The sequence below is a fragment of the Nuphar pumila genome, chromosome 10 (genome assembly GCF_984573655.1).
Source record: "Nuphar pumila chromosome 10, dmNupPumi1.hap1.1, whole genome shotgun sequence".
Classification (NCBI taxonomy): Eukaryota; Viridiplantae; Streptophyta; class Magnoliopsida; order Nymphaeales; family Nymphaeaceae; genus Nuphar; species Nuphar pumila.
This window is the reverse complement of record NC_143258.1, coordinates 26,249,960-26,267,715: the sequence shown is the minus strand read 5'-3', so window position 1 is coordinate 26,267,715 and position 17,756 is coordinate 26,249,960.

The window sequence follows — 17,756 nt, the reverse complement described above, 5'->3', positions numbered from 1 at the left end:
TAGATTTCCTTGAGCAAGCTTGCATGCCTTGAAGTTGGATTTCGTTTTGAACTTAATATATATATATTTTTGCGTTTTGGTGAGCCTTCTTGCACACATAAATCGTGGGTTTCATTTTTGGACAAATACAACCTTGTTCTTGCATTTCTTGTGAGCAGCTATTACATATTTCTTTTTCAGATTTTGTGGGTTTATATCGAACAAGACCTACATGTTCTTGCATGTTCATGAACTATCATTGCATGCGTTTTATTTTAGATTTGGGGGTTTTCGTTTGAGTAAGTCGTTGCGCTCTTACATTGACCCGTAAGCTACATTGCATATTTGTATTTCAGATTGGGATTTTAAGTGTATACTAGCATGCATAGCGGAGGATTATTTGTTTGCAAAATGGCTGGAAGCCATTTTGTGATTTTTGCGTTTGTTATCATGTTTCGTTTGCACTGTTTCGTAGCAGCCAAGGCTTTTCCAAGCTTGGATCTGGTTGGCAAGGAAGCCACGGTTGGTACATGCCCAGCAAACCCGGCTCAGGTGGGTTAGCCCCTTTTTGGGGAGCTATTGGTTTTGGCCAAACTGGTCGAGCCGCGATTTTAGGCGCATCACATTTTCCCATTCTCTTCGGCTATGTTAAATTATGTTGATGTTGAGCCCTTGAGGTTATTTTTCTTGGCTGGAACGGTCCAGACCTGCTCGACATGTCCAGCATGGTTTAACTCAGGCCTCCCAGCGTGGACATCCCTCATGTTCTCCCTCTCTCAACGGTTTTTGCTTTAGCATTAGCCGAACCCACCAACTCGGATTGGTGTGGGTTCGGTTCCCATGTCCTGGCCTGACATGGTCTGGGCCAGATGCGGTCCAGACCTGTTAAAGGCCTACACCTGGGTTGTTCAGCCCGTTTGGGCGTCAGACCACCTCACCTTTCAGCTTTGGCGGGACCGATCGGTCCAGACCTGAGCTGTTTGTTGGTGGCTATGCCATAGCTGGACTGGACGCCCAGTCCAGACCCCCTTTCTTTTACTGGTTTTAGCTTGGAGTGTAGTGGGACAACACAGTCCAGACTTGGGGCTGGTTTGCGTTGGCTGAGCCTCAGCCATGACCTTCCCTAGACCATACCCCCATTTGGATCAGTGTATTCAGCCCTTGCAGGTTTTTAGGACAACATGATTGTTGTCTTCCTTTCGGGATTGCAGCGTTGCCTGAACCGGGCCTGCAGTGAGTGCGTTGTGCCCCATGGCACCAAGTGATAGTTTGGGGTGGGTCCGTCTTTGAAAACTCCACCCGTAGCTAGTTGTCCTGACGTCTTGCCGCATATTGTAGGCGGGTTGGCAACCTCCGAGCTGCAGCCGATGGGCTGCAAGTATGATTGAGGTGGGATCCCACATCCCAATGAACCCATGAGTGTTTTTGCTAAAACTACGAACCGTGTCGTGGGTACACATTGTCTGATAAGAAGTTACGTTAACGGTTGCGTAAAGCACAATGTTATGTTAAAATCGCCTATTGGAGTTGTATAGTCCACCCTCGTTGTGGACATGGCCACCTTAGCATAGAACCCAAAGGTTCACATCGCTTCCAATGATATGTCTTTTATTATAAGAAAATAGAGTTTTGCGATGACACTTCATCTCATGCTTTTAAATAAAAAGAGGTTTTGGTATTATTATGAAATCTATGACATAGGACAAATGTAATGAGGGTATATGGCTTTCCCTTGTCTTACAAGGCACGACACGAATTATATATCTGTCTAAGAAGTTTCACATGTGTCAGTGGCGTGACATTTTGATGGGTTCGAATGGTATGAGCACGGACACACCCACCTTAGCTTGTAAAGCTGTTGCACAAATGAATATAGTCACATAGCCTTGCTCGTTGTATTTGTTTGCTCGAATGAATGTACTCCCTTGTTTTGCTCGCAATATTTGAATGTACTATCATAATGGCAAATTACATGCACTTTCCCTAAGTATGTAGGGATTCTCTAGATTCATGTTGGTGTCGCAGTCTTATGAGACTTATGCGATTGTTAGAACTCCTTGGCGAGTCCAGTTGCGGGTAAAGACCCCACTTAGCGAGATGAGCTCGCTTATGATTGTAGTGCATGGTTTAAGAACCTTGGCACAGCCTCTGAGTCACGCTTTACCGTGACAAATGCTTCTAACAGTCCCATCATATGCACAATGTTTGCATTGACACTTTACTAGTCCTCACACTTACGACACAATGCACAGCCGTGTTCACCTGTATCTGTACACAGTTCACGATGTTACATCAACAACTTTATGTTCTGTGATGCATACCTCTTCTTGTTGCAGTGACTATCCTTGATAGTTCTTTCTGGGCCAAATCCATTTGGTCCAGGGGATTTAGTCCCGGTAGTGTACGGGTTGCGGGACAGTGCGGCTTGTTGTCCCTCTCTGTCCCTTTCTTCAGTTAGACCCTTGCAGCAAATGGTTTGCTTTCACCTCGTTGTGGGTGCTGCCACAGTTTGGTAGCATAGCCCAAACCGGGCATACGTGTGTACGCTTAGTGCCTTTTTCACCAGTGTGGTTGGCAAGGTTGCCGACTTGTTTGAGAAACTGTTCCAACACAGTTGTGGGATTTGCCTCTCTTCAGTCTCGTTTTCCCGTTTCGATAGAGAGCTCCGGACTCCAGCCTATGAGGCTGCATTAGTGTCTACGAGACAAGACCGGAGGGTCCTGTTGCCTAGGTCGGTACCGTAGTCTAGACCAGCGGGCCGTGTAGGTTCGTTTAGTAGTATCATCTGTATGGTGTTTTGGAGACTTCATCCCAAGTTGTGTGGTTGCAGCACTTTGGCTGCATTCTAGTGGATGGTGCTACGGGGTATAGGCAAGAGTTTGGCTCTTGTTACAACCAGATTGGGTTGTTGCTGCTGCGGTTTCAGTGTAGCAAGTGTTTCGGGCATCGTCCTTGTGGTTTCGTAGCCCTTTGCACGAGTTAGCTAGTTGACTAGCTGTACTTTCCAATGGCACGGCATAGTTGTCACTTTACCCTTTCGCATGCGACTGCCTCTGACGTCGCCACGATATAAATAATAAGTAGTTAAATATGTATTTTGTCACGCGTGCAACATCACGCTAAATGCATTGGAGTTAGTGCCCTCTGCCTGCATGGGTTGCCAATTATAAAACATGTTAACACTTGTGTACAATGAGATTCAGTGTAAACCGTGTGTTTTATTGTCTTGCATGATTAGATCATCTGAATGCTTTGGTTTGATGATTCAAACAATGTGTCTTATCCTGTGTGTTCATGACACTTGGCTTTTGCACACTTTTCGAGGTACTTGTCCCTTGTTGTATAGTTAGACGATTCACGAGATTTAAGTGTTTGTACGACAATACTCTGTGCATCCATTTTGTAGACCTCCTTAGCAAGTCATTTTGGGCTGTAGACTCACTTGGCGAGATGAGCTCGCTTACATTAAAGATACATGTTTTGTATGCTTGTGCACACCACTTTATCGGTTCGAAAGTTGCTTTGCCATGGCCAAATGTTCTAACTATCTCATCAAGAGGCATGTTGCTCGGCAATATTGTATTAGCTGGTGGTTGTTATTTTGGATGTGATATTTTTAAAACATATTTTTGCACTAAAATCAAGGGAAAATCGTCAACCAAAGATATAAAAACCGACTTTCCACCGAAGTGGCGAGTACGGGTCGAATCCACAGTGAACAGGATATTTCTGAATTAATTCTAAAATAACACTTTATTAATATAAAAATTTTACCATCTATGTCAATGTTTAAAAGTTACATTAAATAACATTCTAACTATGAAAATAAACTATAATAGGCGGCTAAGTCTTCAGCAGGTCTCCAGGGGCATTTCTGTCTTTTCACATCAAGTGCAGTCGCACATCACAATTGAATTGCATCTGTTAACCTGTTCTAACTTAACAACCTACATAATAAAAACACAAAGTCAGTAACTAAATCAATACTTAATCTAAATTACATCTATAACTAATTCTAAACTATTTCTACATTAAACTACAGTTAATTTAAATATATAAAACTAAAATTATACTATCTAAGTGAACTAACTAAGCTAAGCAACTCTAATTACTCTAAATACTGTTAATATACTAACTACAATGTTAGAAAATAGTAAAACTACACGAAATCAGACAAATGAGTAAAAGACTGTTTTGTCCCTAAAGAAGGCAAAAATGGATTCTGACAGCTTTTCGCAAAACGACTGTTTGAGGGGTCAAACGAATTCCAAAATTCGTAAAATAACTTCTATTCTGTAAAAGACAGATCCAAGAAACTGACACATTTTACAGAAGTGAAAAATACATTCTGGATCTCCAGAACGAAGCGTTTCAAAATCAGGATAATTTGGAAAATCGCAGGACCCGAAATTTCAAAATCCGAAAACGTTGTTTTCATAATACGCTTAAAAACCAGACCAAATCAACTCGGCTCGAGCTGAAATTTGGTCTACAGAAAGTTGACACGCCAAAGTGGAGAATAGAACAATAATTTTTAGAAAACTCACGAAAAATCCACATGCGATAACGAGTGCACGATCGGGTAAAAATTAGGGTTTTGGTTCAGTGCACTATTCATCCCTTTGAATTCACTAATGCATTTATACATTAAATCACATGAACTAGCAGTCCTAAATTACACCTAATCTACTGCTAAACTACAGAAAATAATAACAATTAAATTAATTACCTAAAAATCTAAATAAACTACAAGAAGGATGTTAAATCAAATCTAACTAAGATATTAATTCTAATCTAACCTAATCTAAGTTATCTACTACCACTAACTAATTAATTAACTAATCAAAATTAATTCTAAAACATAAATCAAACACATAATATCCTATTGTTAAACGAACTAGGGTTAGAAGCTAATCTTAGAATGAATTACTAACTATGGTTAGTCGACTAATGTTAAACACTAACTAGGGTTAGGTTTCCTATGGGTAATCATTAACTAGGGTCGACTAAGGTAAATACTTAGCTAATTACAGTTCGATCTAACTAATATTAATTTCTAACTAAGGTTTCAACTAACTAGGGTTAGCTAGGGGCGGTTTAGGATACTAAGGTAGTTAAGGGGTCGGTTAGGGTAAGTGACTAGGGTTACTAGGGCGGTTTAATGATATGGGATTCAAATGGGTTCATGCCACCCTAGTTGGGTTACTTCCTAACTAACTAAGGTAAGGTTAACTAACCATGAGTAGTTAAGGTACGGTTAGGGCTGACTAATTAACTAGACTAAGGTTGGGGCTTAGCTAGGGTATTTGGGTTCTAACTAAGGTCAACTAACTATGGTTAATTAGGATTAGCTAGGGGCGGTTTTAGAATAATGCTTGAATAGGATCCACACCACCTTAGGGTTACTTCCTAACTAACTAAGGTAGGGTTAACTAACTATGGGTAGGTACCTAGGGTTAGTTAGTATTAACTAGAGTTAGACTAATTAAAGGGAATTAGGGTGGCGATTTTGAATAAGGCATTGACTACACGCCACTCTAAATTAGGCTAATAACTAATTGGTCTTTCATAATACACTAAAGTAAACCTAAATTAATTCCTAAGTTAAATATACACTAGAATTAGCACCTACCTAAATAGACCTACACAATTTTTAAAAACCTAATTTAATTCAATAAATCCTAGCCTAATTAATGCTAAGTCAAAAACTAGGAAAGAATAAATGGGGCTAGTAAATATGAGAAACATGATTTTGGTAGGAGCCAACTCCTCTATTCTTGCCTTAATTACACTTTAGAAAAGTTCTCAACTTCAAAAACCGTCCAGCCTCTTTTTCATTAAAAACATTAACTTCTTTTGAAAACCTTTCCCAAAACACCAAACACGTTTTTTGATTAGCTTTAAATGCTCATTTCAAATTTCCAATCTTTTCCAAAAACGTGTAGCCATATTTAGCATGACCTTTGGAATTCCAAAGGGTTTCTAAAAATCGTGTAACCCTCTTTAAAAGGCCCTTTGGAATTCCAAAGGGTTTCCAACTTTGAAAATGAGAAGGCATTTATGACTTGATTGGGAAATGAAGCTTTCCTTAATTACACTTCACGAATTGAATGGAATAGCCTTCTACCAAAAATGGATTTCCACTTGAAAGACCATATTGCCCTCCTATCTATAACTTAAATTGAATCACTTGGCTAAACTAGACTACCCTTAGCTAAATTAATAAATTTACAATTAAAGCAAAGACTATGAGCTACCTAAATCACGAATTGCAAAACCACCTAATTAACACTATACCAAAATCGATATCCTACATTCTAAATTACTTAAAACTAATACAATGAACCTAGACCTATTAATTAAATTTCCTAAAAATTAATAACTTACCAAATGGACTTTATTACCTTGCTGGATCTCTAATGGCCGACACCCTACAATTGGAGAAGATGACTACATAAAACTCGACCTAGCTAAAGCAAATATCACATGAATAAAATGGAATTATCTAAATCTAAATATACTACACAACCTCTAAATACTCTTAACCTATATGAATCAAACCTTACAAGCTAGGATATACTGAAATTACATAAACTATGAATTAAACAAAGCATTACATGAATCTACGAAACAAAAACTAATAAAACTACATCAATTCTATCACTAAGACACAATAATGGCAAATCTAAATTAAACTAAGCCAATACACGATTATGACAATCTAAATTAAACTAAAAACACAAACTAAACAACTAACATGCTGGAAGAAAAACAGAAAACGCTGAACCAGAAAAACGATAACACAGAAATTTATTCTAATCCATTAATTAAAACTAAAACAACAATGAAAACTATAATCTAAACTAACTATCATAATAAATCAACTTAGATCTACACAAGGAATTAACTAAACACCTAATCTACCTACATAAAATTATATAGAAGGCATACTACAGCAGATTGAAATCTAATAAGCTAACTACATAAATCGCTATTTAGGAAAATCAAACAATTAACTAAGAACTCACAACCGACATCAACTATGATAAGACCTACATAATCTACTGCTACTAAAAACACTTTCAGACCTATTACTGCTGGGAAACATGATGGAAACCGCAGACACACAACAACAAATATTGGATTACACGCACACACCCAAAAAGCCATCGATGGAATGAAAATCTATTTTAAACAAAGCACCCCACCTAAACACACTACGTGCTGGCTTTTGCACGACAAAAAAGCTATTCTAAGGCTGACAACAAACAGAAAAACACCCAACACATTACACACACACATGATAGGTTTTAGCTAGAAGAGAAGGGAGAAGAAGACCTACGTCTTGGGCGATTCGAAGACTGAGGGGAAAAGGCAGAACAGACTTTGCTTGGCTTTGCACCGTTCGGGACCTCGTTGATGCTGGAAATACACCATGGTACCATGTCCTGCAGCTGCAACACATTGGAAATCCACCGAGGATGAAATGTGAACCGATTCTCGACCGGGGGGCGTAGAAGACCGAATGGAGGTAGAGCCGGCCCTTCTCGTTGGAGTGTTTCACACTTACACCTGAGAAAAGTTGTAAGACCCGCAATTTTTCAGAAAATATCTGAATAAAATTCATGAGGCATTTACCGGTAAAAATAGCATTTCTTCTCAGAATGCGAAACGAATCAATTCCTGCGAGCCAGTTATACTTAGGATATTCGTCGAATTGCGAATATATGCTCAAATACTCGGGAAGCCATAACTTCCTAACTAAACGAAATCAATAGATTCGTACGAGCCAACTTTCTTAGTTACGTCAATACGAAGAAAATGGCGTACTCAGAATTTTTCGGAAAAAAATCGCCGGAAACCCGAAATTCTTGCGGGACCCACGGAAATATTGGTGGGACCCACAGAAATATTCCTCAGAAAATATCTGGTGGGACCCACAAAAATATCCCATGGAATATCCAAGTGGGCCCCACACCAAGGAACCTCTTGGAATTAAAAAGAAGCCAAGGGGGTAGTTTGGGCATGGAAAAACCCAAGAGGAGGTGGGTTTGGGCTATAAATAGCCCTCCCCACTCTCTCTCTTCTCATAAAAATCGACCCCCCCTCTCTCTCTTGCCTTCTCTCTCTCTCCTAAACCTCCCCTACCTAGCCTAGCCCACCTGAGCCCACCTGACCTGGTCTGAGCCTGCCTGACTTAGCCTGAGCCTGCCTGACCTGGTCCTAACCCACCTGACCTGGGTCTGAACCCACTTGACCTGGTCCAAACCCAGTTGACTTGACTTGAACCTAGTTGGGTTTAAAGTCAAAGTCAAAGTCCTTTTTAGTCCTAATTCTGGTTTGGGTTTCTGAACCCAGACTTAGCCTACTTGAGCTGAGTTCGAACCTGCTGAACCCAGTTGACTTGGATTGAACCCTGTTAGGTTCAAACCACTTAGGTTGAGTAGCTTGACCTGCTCTACCTCTTTCTCAACTAAGTCAGCTTCATCTGACTTAGTCTGACCTCTCGAAGGAAGGCTCGAAGCCAAAGAAGCAACCCGGAGCCGTTTCTTCCACGATTTGAAGTAAGTTCGCTTCGTTGATCCATCTCTCTCAAGTAGTTGATTGTTTGTATATAGAATATACTTTCTGAAGTAGTATCTTGCTTTAGTTCTTGGTTGAGCCCTCTAGGACGCTTCGGTGTTCACGCGCTCGCCTCGTAACTATCGTCGGATATATCTATGTTCAAACACGCAGTATATGCGTTCTTCAAAATGGTATCTCGCTTTAGTTCTTGGTTGAGCCCTTTAGGACACTTCGGTGTTCACCCGCTCGCCTCGTAACTATCGTTGGATGCGGATCTAGGTGTATATCTGCTGATTCTGCCGACGCGTCTTATATCGCACAGGCTATGTAATTTACCTTTGCCGTCGCGTCGTATGATGCCAAGGCTCCCTGTTTTCTGCACTTCCGATTATGCATTTACTTACGCCGTCGCGTCGAACGATGCCAAGGCTCCTGCTTTCTGCAATGTCTTTACTTACGCCGTCGCGTCGAACGATGCCAAGGCTTCTGCTTTGTTATATATGTAGAATATTTCGTTCAGTTACACACCCTGAACAATAGTATATGCATTTCTTTACGCCGCCGCTGTATAAAGCACAGGCTTCTGCTTATACTACATATATAGCGCATAAATGAGCGTTCAAATGGAGATCAAACTCCAAATCGCCCATGCGATTCCTTGACCGCTCCTCGTTCAAGATTCTGCTTGACGAATGAAGCCCCTATTGGAAAGGCTTCGGTTTTTTGGCAAAATGCTCTTTACGTAATGACTAAGTCAATTTCGTATGGCCTGGCTATGGCCAAGGGTTCCTGCAACCTTGATGGATGCAAAGTACGCACAACGGTGCACATCCATTTCCCGAATTAAGCGTGGCGATTTCCTACCAAAGAGGGGAGATGCCGCTGAAATGGATAAAAGAAACGCACGCTTTCTCCGTAAAAGAGAGGAAGTGCTGCTGAAATTTCTCGAGAAGCTATGAATAGCTCAGAAAGAACGTAGCAGGATACTCTGACATATAGCAGAGTGCTACCCAGTTCATGGTTTGCCCTCTACAACGTAGAAGGGTTCGTCGCACCACTGCCGGTAGAGCAGGGGAGGTGCTGACGAAATGGTTGGCAGAAGAGCTGCCGGAACCAATGAAACGGCATAATGATGTCCGTCGATGGAACGATGCCAGATCGGCTCGTATCCTTGTGCCTGCAAGGGCACCTTGCTCGTAAGGGCCGCTGAGCCGGAGTAGAGGTTGCGCCTTGGCTAGGTTTGGACTCGTTGCGTAAAAATACGCCGAGTAGCCGATCTATTTAGATCGAGTCATATGCATGCTCATTGAGAACGGTTACACAACCAGACTCGTAAGGGCCGAAGAGCCAGAGTGTGTTGTTTCCACCCAAAGAGGTGTGATGCTCGTGGTGGCCGAAGTGCCAAAGAGCGGTGTTCTGCATGCATATGAATAAGACTTAAGGTCGCACATACCCCGCGGTTGAAAATCATGTTAGGGGTACCCCCTCAGTAATGACTGTGTTGGGGAAGACTGAATGGGGTCGGGTACATACTCCCGTAGTGCTGAAAGCACGGGCTGCCTAAATGGCATGCAGATTCTGTCCAAGTAATTGTAAGACTGGCAGACCCCTTCAGGAATTATGCTCACTGTGGAATGACAGTGATGGTACAGCCTTGAGTGACATGTATTTTACTTTGGACCTGATAGAGTCCACGATGGCCTCAGTCACTCATGGGTTTTGGGGTCGTGGTTATCCTTAAGATCTAAGGATTGAACCCAACTACTGCAAGTAGAGGATGCATCCGAATATGGGCCTAGTAGGATTCTCCCAGTTGAAACACACTGCCCTACTATGGATAGGGTCAACAGGCCTCTGGGGTATCTAAAATACATAGAATAATCAACCCCCAGAACGTCGCGTTGATGCCCGGACAATAGCTCTACCTGCGTACCAAAGGCGGGAGCGGTTAATTATCGAAACAATGCATTAGTTCTAGGTTCAGCGATGCTTTGAGTGTATGAGTGGATGACGTGTTGAGTCAGTCCTGCATAACCTTTGTGAAGGTGTCATGTTCGGTATACTACTGGACCGACTGGGCAAAGACCCGTATTGTTTCCGCACGACTAAGCGAAGCTCGAGGAGTTGTCCTTAGATGCGTGGGATACGGATGTGCCAAGTATGAAGACTTGAGCTAGATATTACTTTGAGACCCGGAAGAAGTCATGGCTAAGTCGTGGAGACTTAAGCGGCTATTCAAATCACAGCCCTGAAAAGGCTTGCTCTAAGTCATGAGGACTTGAGCGGATGTTCAACTCATAGCCCTGAGGAGGCTCTTGCGATATACGCTAAGTCTTGGAGGCTTGAGCGTCGTTATTGCGCATTGCGACCCTGAGTGGTCATTATTGTATTTGAGTTGAATGGATGTATGTCTGCATACCTACCAGACCATCAGTGGTTCTGACCCCGTTTTATGGGGATTTCAGGTGTTGGACCTGCGTGGCGATATGCGGAGCAAGGCGGCATCGAGTTCCAGGGTTTCTCTAGACAGAGTTGTACTGCTTCCTTTTTATTGAACCTACACTGCTCTCCTAAGCAGTAGTGTTGTAATAAACATATGTTTTCGATAAAATGGAACACTTTGGTGGTCAATGAGTTGCTTGGCCACATACCTGCAATGTGCTCGGAGTTTTCTAAAACTGACGACTCATTATCGTCTGATTCCGCTGCTAAAAGCTTTTCTAAGTTCCGCTGCAAAGAAAAAAAAAAGAAATTCATGAAAATTTTAACTTAGCTTTGTTTTGGAAATCCGGGGCGTTACAGAATTGGTATCAAAGCATGAGTCTGAGAAACTTGGTTCAAGATCCGTCATGGTACCGATATCGCACTGTAAGTATATGTTTTTATACTTTTGTTCTGATCTGGGTGCATCTTTGTATAGATGGCAACTCATGACTCGCGTGGATATTGCTATCGCTGCAAGGTCATGCACGATGAGTGGATATGCCCGTATGAAGTCCAAGACTGCCAATATTGTGGCGAAGATGGGCATTCCGCCAACGAATGCCAAAGGAAATATACCGCCGATATGGGTCGGCGGGCTTCAAAGGGTCTCAGGGATGAGACTTCGCGTGTCAGTGGACCGCATCACTCTAGTGTTGGGAGCAACCATACCCCAACATCTTTTGATGAATTACCAAGGCTGAGGGATTTTGATTTGAACTTCCCTGCGGAGGTCTATCACTCGCTAAGCTACCATCCGGCACCACATATGCCGAGCTTAAATGGCAGGAACAAAAGAGGGGATTCTTTCTGTTCGCCAATCATTATTCCAGACTCCCAGAGTCTTGATCTTGCTGACTGGGAAAGTGGACTGGAGTCTCTCATATATCCCCAGTATTCGCTTGCTAGTGCGGAAGTGCCGCCCAAGCCAAAGCTAGTAGTGCCTGCACCAAGGCCATGTGGCAATAGATGGACCTTTTGGAGTTCGTCTTCGTCAAAGAAATCCAAGTCTTAAAGAGACTGGTGATGTTTTGGAGTCAATAGACTCATGTATATAGTTTCTCAACGCCTAAAGTCTGCCAGTGCGGCATGACGTTTTGTTTAAGGCGATGCTTGTGTAAATGTGATGTATATTAAGTAAATAAAGCTTTTACTTCCTCATATACATCGAGAAACTAAAAACAAGTGCTTGTGTGTGCATAGATGAATGGCTCCTACGACGAGGAGAACCATACCAAGCGAGGAGTCTCATACGCAAGGATTCCTGTTGGAGACACTCAACAACCTGGTTACCGCCATCCGTGAAACGAGGCCAGAACCAGTCGCACCACGAAACGAGCACCTGGGAGGAGTGACTTATGAGAAGTTCCTCAAGCTTGACCCGCCAGTTTTCATTGGCAGAGCCGATCCTGAGCTCGCGGAGAGTTGGATCGAAGAGACAGAACGTGCCTTCTCAGTACTGGGAGTACCAGAAGAGAAGAAGACCAACTTTGGCACGTATCGATTAAAAGATAATGCACGGAAGTGGTGGGATACCACTAAACTTATCCAGTTCTCACAAGTCGAAGTCATTCCTTGGACTGACTTTCGGAGGACTTTTATGGATAACTACTTCCCGTTGCATTCCAGAAACAAGAAAAAGATGGAGTTTCTGGAGTTGGAACAGGGCGGTATGAGTCTAATGGACTATACCACCAAATTTCAGAATCTAGAGCGCTACTGCTCTCGATTGTTCGAAACAGACCAAGAAAGGGCCGACAAATATGTGAATGGTCTGCGCGAAGGGCTGCGATCTCGAGTGATAACAAGCATGCCTTCAACTTTTCAGGCTGCGGTAGCAGCAGCTTCAAAAATCCAAGAGGACTGGGCACGATCTAAAGTGATCGTAGCAAAGAAGCCCATAGTGAATGGTGGGAATCGTAAAAGGACGTTCCCAAGTGGCTAGGGTTCACGACAACCCTTTCAAAAGAAGAAGTTCCAAGGAGGGAACAACACTCAGCAAGTCGTGAGGCCAAGACAGAACCCAACTCCGAATGGTCAGCAGTCCAACTTCAGCTGCCCAAGGTGTCGTATGAACCACCCCGGAAAGCCATGTCCTCGTGACATTGGTGGGTGCTTGTATTGTGGCAAGATAGGCCACTTTATAAGGGATTGCGCCAAGAAGGCTGCAGATGAACAGAGGGGTAATGCCGGATCTGCCGGATCCTCTCGACCAGCACCACAACATTCTCAGTTTCCACGACCTCCACCTAGAATAGAACAAAGGCCTGCTGCAGGTCGTGTATATGCTGTAACGACTGAACAAGTCGAAAATGGTGACCTGATTGAAGGCACCGTACCTGTTAATGGACATGCAGCTTACGTCTTGTTTGATTGTGGTGCTACTCATACGTTTATCTCTGACGATTTCACCGAACAACTCCACGCTTCGGTGCAACCGATTGATAAAATGATCGAAGTATATAACCCGTTGGGTTCACGCACCAAATGTATCCGGTGTGTGAAAAATTTGGATATTGAGATAGCAGGTCAACACTTGCCTACCGACGCCATCCTGATCGATATGATACAGTACGATGTCATTCTGGGAATGAATTGGTTGGCTCAGAATAATGCCAAGATTCTGTGCCGCGAGGGCAGGGTGATTCTATCTCGACCCGGATTGCCTAAGATGGAGTACCGGTTATCCAAACCAGTTCCACAGAAAAGGCTCATATCAGCACTTAAGGTACAAAAATACCTTAGGAAGGGTTGTGTGGCCTTCCTGTTGAGTCTCTCGGTGGAAAAATCCAATGACCAAACCCTTGAGAGTTTGGAAGTGGTGCGGGAGTTTCCCGATGTGTTTCCTGAGGAATTGCCAGGACTTCCGCCACTTCGTGAGGTTGAATTTGGAATTCAATCCTTACCTGGAACAGCGCCGATATCCAAAGCCCCGTATCGAATGGCGCCAGCTGAACTCAGTGAGTTGAAGTGTCAGTTGGAAGAACTGATGGAACAAGGGTTCATCCGTCCTAGTGTGTCACCGTGGGGAGCCCCGGTACTGTTTGTAAAGAAGAAGAATGGATCCCTTCGGTTATGCATCGATTATCGGATGCTTAACCAGGCAACTGTTAAAAATAAGTACCCGTTGCCTCGGATTGAGGACTTATTCGATCAACTCAGAACAGCGAGGGTGTTCTCCAAGATCGACCTCAGGTCTGGGTACCATCAGCTCAGAGTAAAGGAAGAGGATATACCCAAGACTGCCTTCAGAACGAGATACGGCCATTATGAGTTCGTAGTAATGCCCTTCGGACTCACTAATGCGCCTGCTGCCTTTATGGATCTAATGAACCGGATATTCAGACCATATTTGGATAGCTTTGTCATCGTCTTTATTGATGACATTCTCGTATATTCTGAGAACAAGGAACAACACGTGGAGCACTTGAAAATCGTCTTGAAAACCCTTCAAGATAACCAACTCTATGCTAAGTTTTCAAAATGTGAATTCTGGCTAGATAAAGTGATGTTCCTTGGTCATGTGGTCTCGAAAGATGGAATCGCAGTAGATCCTGCGAAGGTGGAAGCTGTGATGGACTGGAAGCAGCCAGAAAATATCACTGAGGTTCGTAGCTTCCTTGGACTTGCCGGATATTATCGGAAGTTCATACAAGACTTCTCCCGAATCGCCGTACCGATGACGAAATTACTTAAAAAGGGAGTCAAGTTTGAATGGACTGACCAGTGTAAGGAGTGCTTTGAGGTTCTCAAACAGAGGCTTACCACTGCCCCTGTTCTTACCTTACCTTCTGGTCAGGGAGGCTTCGTGGCATATACCGATGCCTCAGGAACAGGTCTGGGTTGTGTGTTGATGCAGCATGGCAAAGTAATCGCCTATGCATCACGACAGTTGAGGGTCCATGAGAAAAACTATCCAACCCACGACTTGGAGCTTGCCGCGGTAGTGTTCGCGCTTAAAATCTGGCGACACTACCTGTATGGAGAGAAATTTGAGGTCATGTCGGACCATAAAAGCCTAAAATACCTCTTTTCTCAAAAAGAACTCAATATGCGGCAACGACGATGGCTGGAATTCCTCAAAGACTATGAATTCACGCTTTCCTATCACCCTGGAAAGGCGAATGTTGTAGCAGATGCCCTTAGTCGCAAGACTGTTGGCACTCTGGCCAGCCTAACCGGACGATGGAAGTTGATGGAGGATTTCGTCAAGTGGAAGCCATTTTTGGCTGATTCAGGTAGAATCCAAATGTCATGTTTGACGATCCACATTGAGTTCCTCGATCGCATCATAGCCGAACAGTTCAAGGATCCCCAGTACTTGGAATTAAAAGCTCGTGCTGAAAAAGATGATACTTTCTTCCATTTGAAAGAAGATGGAGGAATAGGTACAACGATACTTTGAATGTATGATTGGATGACGTGTTGAGTCAGTCTTGCATAACCTTTGTGAAGGTGTCATGTTCGGTATACGACTGGACCGACTGGGCAAGGACCCGTATTGTATCCGCACGACTAAGTGAAGCTCGAGGAGCTGTCCTTAGATGCGTGGGATACAGATGTGCCAAGATTGAAGACTTGAGCTAGGCATCCCTTTGAGACCCGGAAGATGTCATGGCTAAGTCCTGGAGACTTAAGCGGTTATCCAAATCACAACCCTAAAAAGGCTTGCTCTAAGTCGTGAAGACTTGAGCAAATATTCAACTCATAGCCCTGAGGAGGCTCTTGCGATATACGCTAAGTCTTGGAGGCTTGAGCATCGTTATTACGCATTGCGACCCTGAGCGGTCATTATTGTACTTGAGTTGAATGGATGTATGACTGCATGCTTACCAGACCATCAGTGGTTCTGACCCTGTTTTATAGGGATTTTAGGTGTTGGACCTGCGTGGCGATATGCAGAGCAAGGCGGCATCGAGTTCCAGGGTTTCTCTAGACAGAGTGGTACTGCTTCCTTTTATTAAACCCATGATGCTTATTCAAGCAGTGATGTTGTAATAACCATGTGGTTTACGATAAAATGGAACATTCGGTGGTCAATGAGTGGCTTGGCCACATACCTGCAACGTGCTCAGAGTTTTCTAAAATTGACGACTCATTATCGTCTTATTTCGCTGCTAAAAGCTTTTGTAAGTTCCGCTGCAAAGAAAAAAAAAAGAAATTCGTGAAAATTTTAACTTAGCTTTGTTTTGGAAATCCGGGGCGTTACAGAATTGGTATCAGAGCATGAGTCTGAGAAACCTGGTTCAAGATCCGTCTTGTCTGCGGTATCGCACTGTAAGTATAAATTTTATACTTTCTCTGATTTGGGTGTATTTGCATGAATAGATAAATGGCTCCTAAGACGAGGAGAACCATGCCGAGCGAGGTGTCCCATACACAGGGCTTCCTGCTGGAGACTCTCAACAGGCTTGTGTCTGCCATTCGCGAATCAACGCAAGCACCAGCCCTGCCTCGCAACGAGAACCTTGAAGGAATAACTTATGAGAAGTTCCTCAAACTCGACCCACCAGTTTTCGTTGGCACAGCCAATCCAGAGCTCGCAGAGAGCTGGATCGAGGAAACAAAGCGTGCATTCCTGGTATTGGGAGTACCAAAGGATAGAAAGACTAACTTCGGCACATACAGGCTGAAGGATAATGCACGAAAGTGGTGGGATACCACTAAGATCATTCAGTTCTCTCAGCTTGAAGTCATCCCTTGGGATGATTTTCGGAGAACTTTCTTGGATAACTACTTCCCGTTGCACTCCAGAAATAAGAAAAAGATGGAGTTTATGGAACTAGAGCAGGGTGGTATGAGTCTTATAGACTATACTACCAAGTTTCAGAACCTTGAGCGGTACTGCTCTCGGTTATTCGACACCGACCAAGAAAGGGCCGATAAATATATAAATGGATTGCAAGGAGGGTTACGATCTCGTGTGATAACAAGCATGCCCTCGACTTTTCAAGCTGATGTGGCAGCATCTTCAAAGATTAGCGAGGATTGGGCGTGATCTAAGGTGATCATAGCAAAGAGGCCCGTAGTTGATGGTGGGAACAATAAGAGGACGTTTTCCGGTGGCCAGGAATCACGACCAGCTTTTTATAAGAGGGATTTTCGGGAGAACAACTTTACTCCACTAGCCGAGCAGCCATTACAGATGGTAGAAGCTAATCAACCCTACCAACCATCTAATTTTCGATGCCCGAGGTGTAACTCAGATCATCCCGGAGGGGTTTGTCCTCGCAATACAGGAGGTTGCCTGTATTGCGGCAAACCAGGGCATTGTGTGAGAGAATGTCGCAAGAAGGCCTCAGATCTTCAACAGAGAAATATGGGATCTGGAGGACCCTCTCCACAAGTACAACAACAACGTCTGCCATTACCTGGGGCAAAGCAGAAACCCATGGCAGGTCGTGTCTATGCGGTGACAGCCGAACAACTCACGAATGATGACCATATCAAGGAATCTGGATACCTTGATAGATAGAGTTGTAATGGGTAAAAAGTAATCGAAAGACAAGATCCAATGAATGCTTGAGACAAGTGGCTTATGACCTTGTGTACGGTCATCTGGATCGATATGTATCATTGCTCTCTAAAGTAATGTTGGATTTGTTAAATTAAATCTTAAGTGCTTATGCCCAAAATTTATGGCTATAGACTCAATGATTGAGAAATTAAGTTTGCGTAATTAGAATGCTAAAAGTCACTTAATAAAATAAACCATCAAGGAATTGTTCTCA